The sequence below is a fragment of the Rhagoletis pomonella genome, unplaced genomic scaffold (genome assembly GCF_013731165.1).
Source record: "Rhagoletis pomonella isolate Grant_MI unplaced genomic scaffold, Rhpom_1.0 Rhpom_scaffold_01854, whole genome shotgun sequence".
Taxonomy (NCBI): domain Eukaryota; kingdom Metazoa; phylum Arthropoda; class Insecta; order Diptera; family Tephritidae; genus Rhagoletis; species Rhagoletis pomonella.
The window spans coordinates 30,855-37,102 of record NW_023460407.1 but is presented as its reverse complement, the minus strand read 5'-3'; the positions used below and the strand labels follow the sequence as shown (position 1 = coordinate 37,102).

The 6,248-nt window shown below is 34.2% G+C and overlaps 1 long non-coding RNA gene across 1 annotated transcript; it reads right to left on the bottom strand.

Moving 5' to 3' along the window:
- Positions 1 to 4,249: 4,249 nt before the first annotated feature.
- LOC118752802 lies at positions 4,250 to 5,030 on the bottom strand. The gene is made up of 4 exons (XR_004994749.1): positions 4,987 to 5,030; positions 4,865 to 4,926; positions 4,661 to 4,772; positions 4,250 to 4,604 (listed from the first exon to the last, which is right to left on the bottom strand). It is a non-coding gene; the product is annotated as an uncharacterized LOC118752802 (long non-coding RNA).
- Between the last annotated feature and the right edge of the window lie 1,218 nt (positions 5,031 to 6,248).

Sequence of the window (6,248 nt, the reverse complement as noted above, 5' to 3'; positions counted from 1 at the left end):
TTGTCCAACATTTTTAGTAGAAACATAGACATACTGATTCGCCCGAAATACTTAGGGGAAGCATGAGAACCATAAACGGTCTTCGAGAACACTGACATCAAGTAGCTCGCATGAATAGAATCCAGTGAACCACATGATACTTCCAAGACTTTTTGCAGCTCTGCAGGTATGATGCTATTGGATTCCACGAACTTGAAAAGATTGAACGAGCCTATCGCCCAGTCTAAATGACCCAACGGAGACTTTTCTTGGGGAAGGGCTGCGTGGAAAATTAGCATCAAGGGGAAGCTTCAGCGACACCTCGCTACTCTTTTTCCACCTAGAATAAGCGAATATAAGACATCTGTGCACGACGTTGTAGGCTAAGAGGGTATCTGAATTGACTGGGGATTTGATGTACTCATCTCTGTCGGTTGTGCGACTCAGCCAGGGAGCCACCAATTCATATCTACGGACCTCATATTAATATCGATGTATCTGCCTAAAGTTTAAGAGTGAAAAGTTTAAAATCAATTTTAAAATTTACTTACAGATAGGTATGTATATATGTACATATATATGTATATTAGGGTGATACTTAAATGAAGGAAGCAAATTTTTACATCAGATTTCAACCCCTACGTCGATGCTACTATAGTCGAAGATATCACATCCCGATTGAAGTCGGTTAAGGCGTGTCGCACAGGGGGCAAAATTCCGATTACCCGACTCCAATCGTGATAAAAATGTATATGTGATAGCCTCGACTTTAGTAGTATCGATTTTTGGTATTAAATGAAAAAAAATATATATATTTTTTTTTAGTCTTTAGAGGCATCTGTAACCATCACCAATCGGGACCAGAATTTAGATGTTATATCTGTGACCGTGGTATTACCGATTGAGGGGGTGAGGCTGAAAAACATCGTTCATTTGATTTCAAGGACCACCTTAATGTACAAATGTGGACTTTCGATACAAAATTCAAGAACAGTACTGTCATTGGGAAAATCGCTGCTTATGCAGAGAATTATGTCGTAAAATCAAATTTTTTTGTGGTGTGCTAAATATATTTCTAAGTTCATAGTACTGAAAAATTTTGAGATCAGTCGCATAATATTTTTGGTATTCACCTGCATTTTAATGTCACTTTCACTTGAACTTTGTACTACAAAAAATTTCACTGTAATCTAAACAAAACAATGGAAAAAACCACTCTGCCACTGAACTCATCAAGCCATAACGGCAGTTTCCCAGCAAAATTATAAACCACAAAAAAAAATATAACGAAACGCCCGCGCCAAACAATCGAAAAACTTCTCAGCCTCCAATCAACCAAACAAAGTCATTCACTGTGCAAAACGTGTTGATTACCAAAATAAGCATCAAAAACTTTTAGTCAAACAAATTTCCTGCAACACAACAACAAACAAAACAAAAAAAACTCTAAACTCACGAAAACAATGAATGCTTTTATGCAGCAATTTGCACCTTTGGATGGGAAACATTGGACGCGCTGTGCTGCTGGCTATTGTCACACACAAATAAACAAACTTTAAACTTTGCCCACTTGCAGGCCAGCAGTAAATTTTTTGCAGCTAACTACTTTCGGTGGTGGTGCTAATAAACAACAGAAAGTTTGCTCTTAGTTATTTGCCGTCTAATGAAGAAATATACACTTTAGAGAGTTGAGTTGAGTTGCGTTGCGTTGCGTTGAGTTGGATTGAGTTGCGTTGAATTGAAATAACTTCATTTGCTATGAAAGTACGGCATTTAAGGTGGAAATTTATTAAAGTTGTTGCCAACAAATATCCATTAAATCTTCGACATTGCCTGCAAATAAAATACTTCTACGAATTTCGCCAATGTCCGTGGTTGTTGTGTATGTAGGTAGCTGTGTGTGGAATGTGAAACGTGCGTTACTCATACGTCATGTATGCCAGCATTTGTGTGCTGCTGCTGTTGCTGTTGCTGCTGCTGTTATAGACAGTTCCATAAGTTGATATTTGCTGAAGAGGAAAACTAGTATTTCATGCACGTTCGGTGTGCAAACAAATGCATACAAGCACAAACACTCATTTATTCCAATGTGTATGTTTGTAAATTGTACTCGTATTTTTATGTTGCATCACGTAATGGTCATAAGTCATGTTCAGTTGTCTGCTGCAAAAGTCACTAAGGCTAAAATGTGTGGTGGAAAAAAATGGGCAGATTCCTCATTTAAGACAACTAGTCAGTGCCAAAGAACAAGAGAATGTGAAGCAAATAGTTGGTAATTGAAGTGTGAGTAGCTCAATCAGAATAGATATAAAATTATATATAAAATATGCTTGTAATTCATTAATAGTGTTGCCAGCTCAACACAGATTGAATGACAGACTTTAGTCGAAACGACGAAAATTGTCCTAACGAAATTTTATTGAGAAAGGTTTCATATTTAAAAGTTTTTAAATGGCTATTGCAGCATTCGCAAGCGCCTGGGCGAGTCGTTTTCTTATTACCTGAATGAGTCGTTTTATTATTGCTACAAGCAACATTTGAATAACAATTTCTTTCAACAATTTTATTCTTTTTTAATATTTCATTTGTTTTTGAACATGATGCAATAATGAAAGGTGTTGTACGTTGTGACAGCTCGAAATCGAACTACCTTAGGTCAATATTGTATTTTGGAAGTACAAGATAAACGGGAATAAAAAAAAGCCTTTTAGTTGAAAAAGTACTAAATTGTATGCCTTCTCAACAGCGTTCCGATTATCAGAATAGGTATATATATGGCTTGGTAGTCTCATAAAATTGTAGATAATTAAAATAATAAAATTAGGCGTGTTTTTATTCACAGGAATATGATAATATGCTTAAAATTTTCGAGCTGATGAATACCCAGCTAGAACAGTATGGCTTATATAATTCCTTTTATGAGCCGTATCACTAAGAAAATTATCCCTTATGAATTTGAAATGTGTCCCTTATATTGTACAGGCCAAAAAGAGGAATTCATTTACGTGTGATCTTTTGTCCCCCTCTTTCATATAGGCTTCTTGTGCGCATATATCAGGTTTCATAGCTGTTGACCATACCAATAATGCCTCATGCTCAGTTTTACTTGATCAATTCGTGTTCTCGAGAAAAAAAAATTTCACGATTCAAAAATCTGAGTATAGCCGCCAAATTCTTTTCTCAAAATTTTGAAAATTCTTTGTTTTTTGCCCTATATTTGCTTTGTATGGTATTTTCAACAAAACAAAACAATTTTTCAGATTTTTGGATCGTGAAAATTTTTTTTCTCGGAGAACACGAATTGATCTAGTAAATCTTAGTATGAGGCATTATTGGTATGGCCAACAGCTATCAAACCTGATATAGTCGCACTAAGGTTTTTTTGTGTTCCACAGTGTTATACAAGGGATACTTTGAGGAATCATATAAGGAATTATACATTACCCAAGTCCACGTATATCCAAGTTCGTGTCATACAGCAAGCATTGACTACTTTTTAAAGTTTTATTTATTTGTTTTTGAAATTAACGACATATTTCAGAATTTGTAATTAATACGTTGTGTTCATTTTAGTAAATCCACTTTTTTAATTGTACAAAATTTATTATATACATACAGTATCGGTCATATCAATAGCAACCCCATTTCAAAGTGATATTATTTCCCTCTCATGTTAATTTATTTATTGCTTAGAATTTGCAACAAAAGTAAAGTTTAATTTCTAACAAAACCCATATAAACCGAATTTTAAAACATCGTAGAAAACTACAAAAAATACAACAAATTTCCAACCAAAATTCAAACTTTTTTCTCAGAATTAAATTATATGCAAGTTTGAAGTGGCTAAAAATTACCTTAGTTTTTTTAGAATCGATTAAAAACAAATCGTGTTTAATCGTCTTCCATATAACGAAAACTTCGACCCTATATCGATGGCTGAGTAGAAGATCGACCTATCTCGGCAGCCAGGTCGAAAACGCCCGATATCAGAAAGCTTTTCAACGCCCTATTTCAAAATTTGGCTGAAAAACGCCCTATTTTAGAATTTGATTGAAAAATGCCCTATCTCGGAACTCGGTTCAAAAACACCCTATCTCAGCACATTTTCGAAGTATTTTTATTTGAGATAGGACTTTTTTGAACCGACTAATAATAATAAAATATGTACTATATACATATCTAGTTTCAATATAAAAAAATTTATGTACACCATTAATTGTGTATACATATCTAAGTCAATATATGTGATATACCTGTACATACATCTACATACATATCGTCGTTTAAAGTACAAAACCATGTATCAATAAATTGCAAAACCGCGTATAGAGATAATGCAAACCCACGTATGCGAGGTTGCATAAATTAATTTCTAGAGAGTAAAAACACTCATATTTCAAAATGGTTATCTTTTTGTAAAAAGCAATCGCATTTTTGGCTAGTATATTTCAGGAAGAATGGATAAGGATTGATCCAAAAACGTGTGTGAGCGAATCCAATTTTTAGCAGCAAATGTCAGTTACGCGGTTTTGTACTTTAAGCGACGATATGTATGTTAACAGGAACGCAGCAATCTAATACACGGGTGGAGCAGGAACGCAGCACAGCAGAAGCATACAAAAAATCTGCAAATAAATGGTTTTTTAGGTTTTTAACAAACGAGAACCTGGTTTCAACTTACTTCAACGTGTCTAAATCACAACGCACACACTAATGCAAAGGCGCAACAGGAACGCAACACTATAAAATACAGGCGGAGCAGGAACGCAGCACAGCAGAATCGTCCGAAAAATCTGCGAATAAATGGTTCATTAGGTTTTGAAATAACAAAGAGCTCAAATGGAATGGTTCATCAATAAAGTCAAAATAATATGTTGTAACTTACGTGTATTAGCTCTTAATCACAATACCAGCACAGGTCGGTCAGCGAAACACTAAGGAAATGACCTAATAAATGCAAAATTATAATTTATTTGTAAAATAATTCGGTTTTATTACAATACTTACCAAATTTCACGCAATTGGAAAACAAATGTCAGCGAATAAGAACAAAACGAACAACGAAAATTGAATCAATGTAGCTTGTTCAGAATTTTTTTCTAATATTTTGGGAAATGTTCAGTGAAAATAGCAAAGAAACAACACAGTTTCTCCTAAGGTAGTTCAAGATGGCGGATTAGAGCGAGAAGTTGCCAACGTATAACACATTTCATTATTGCATCATGGTTTTTGAACACACACTTATAACTTGTAAACGAAGTTAATTATTTTCGTCGCTATGGAGCTTGCTATTTCTTCAAACCTTTCTTGGGCATAAATTATATATTTTTTGAAGAATCCTGTTGACGCGAAGTTCATGAGTTTGGGAATTTTCGAAAACATATTCCTAAAACGACATAAAAGAAGTATTTCTACCGATTTTGCACTTCGGCAATAAATCGGCGAGTCGCCGTTTTATTTATCACCAGGGTTAGAATCGGAGTAAATGAAGTGAAAAAGCGTAGCAGAAAATAAAATTGAGTAGTAAATATTTTTTATGTCATAATTGCCTTTTTTAGTTAAAAAAAATAAAATGTTGCATATCAATAGCCTTTAGTCGAGTCCTGCAACTATACTATTTAGCATCTATGAAGGAATAGCAACGTAAAAATTTTCCATATTTCTTATATAACATTCTAAGCACTTTTTTCAAAGCGGTTAAAAAAAATTATCCGCAGAGTCCTTGAACAAATGAAGCACCAATAAAAATCAAAAACCAATATCTCAAAAAAATACACATTTGAGTCCTATTACACAGCCTTATAAATGTCTTCTTAAGAAAATTTCAAAAGTTTAAAAATTACATACGTACAGTGTAATTGGAAGCCAATCACTCTTTGAACTCTTCTATTAAAAAAAAAGTGTAGTATTTTTTAGCGAAAAATTTATTTGAAGGCCACATACATGTTAAAAGCTACTTGAAAAAACGGTCGCAAGACAATTTTTTTTGTGTTCAGATACTGCAATAAGTTTGCTGCGGTTAGGTAGATCCAGGTAACGAAAGAAGCATAAAAGATGTTTAAATTTTTAAACTGAGATTATGTTTCACGTGATTTATAGTTTTAAAAAATGTTGGAAATGTACTAAGACTATGGGAGCCGCAAAGACTTCTCGTAAACTCTCATCCCACTTTATTTTTCTACAGGACATACCGTTTAGCTGTATATTCATAAAGGTTTCGGGGTGTTGGTTCTCTGAATGTACTACGTCTATAGGAGGTGCCAGAATTT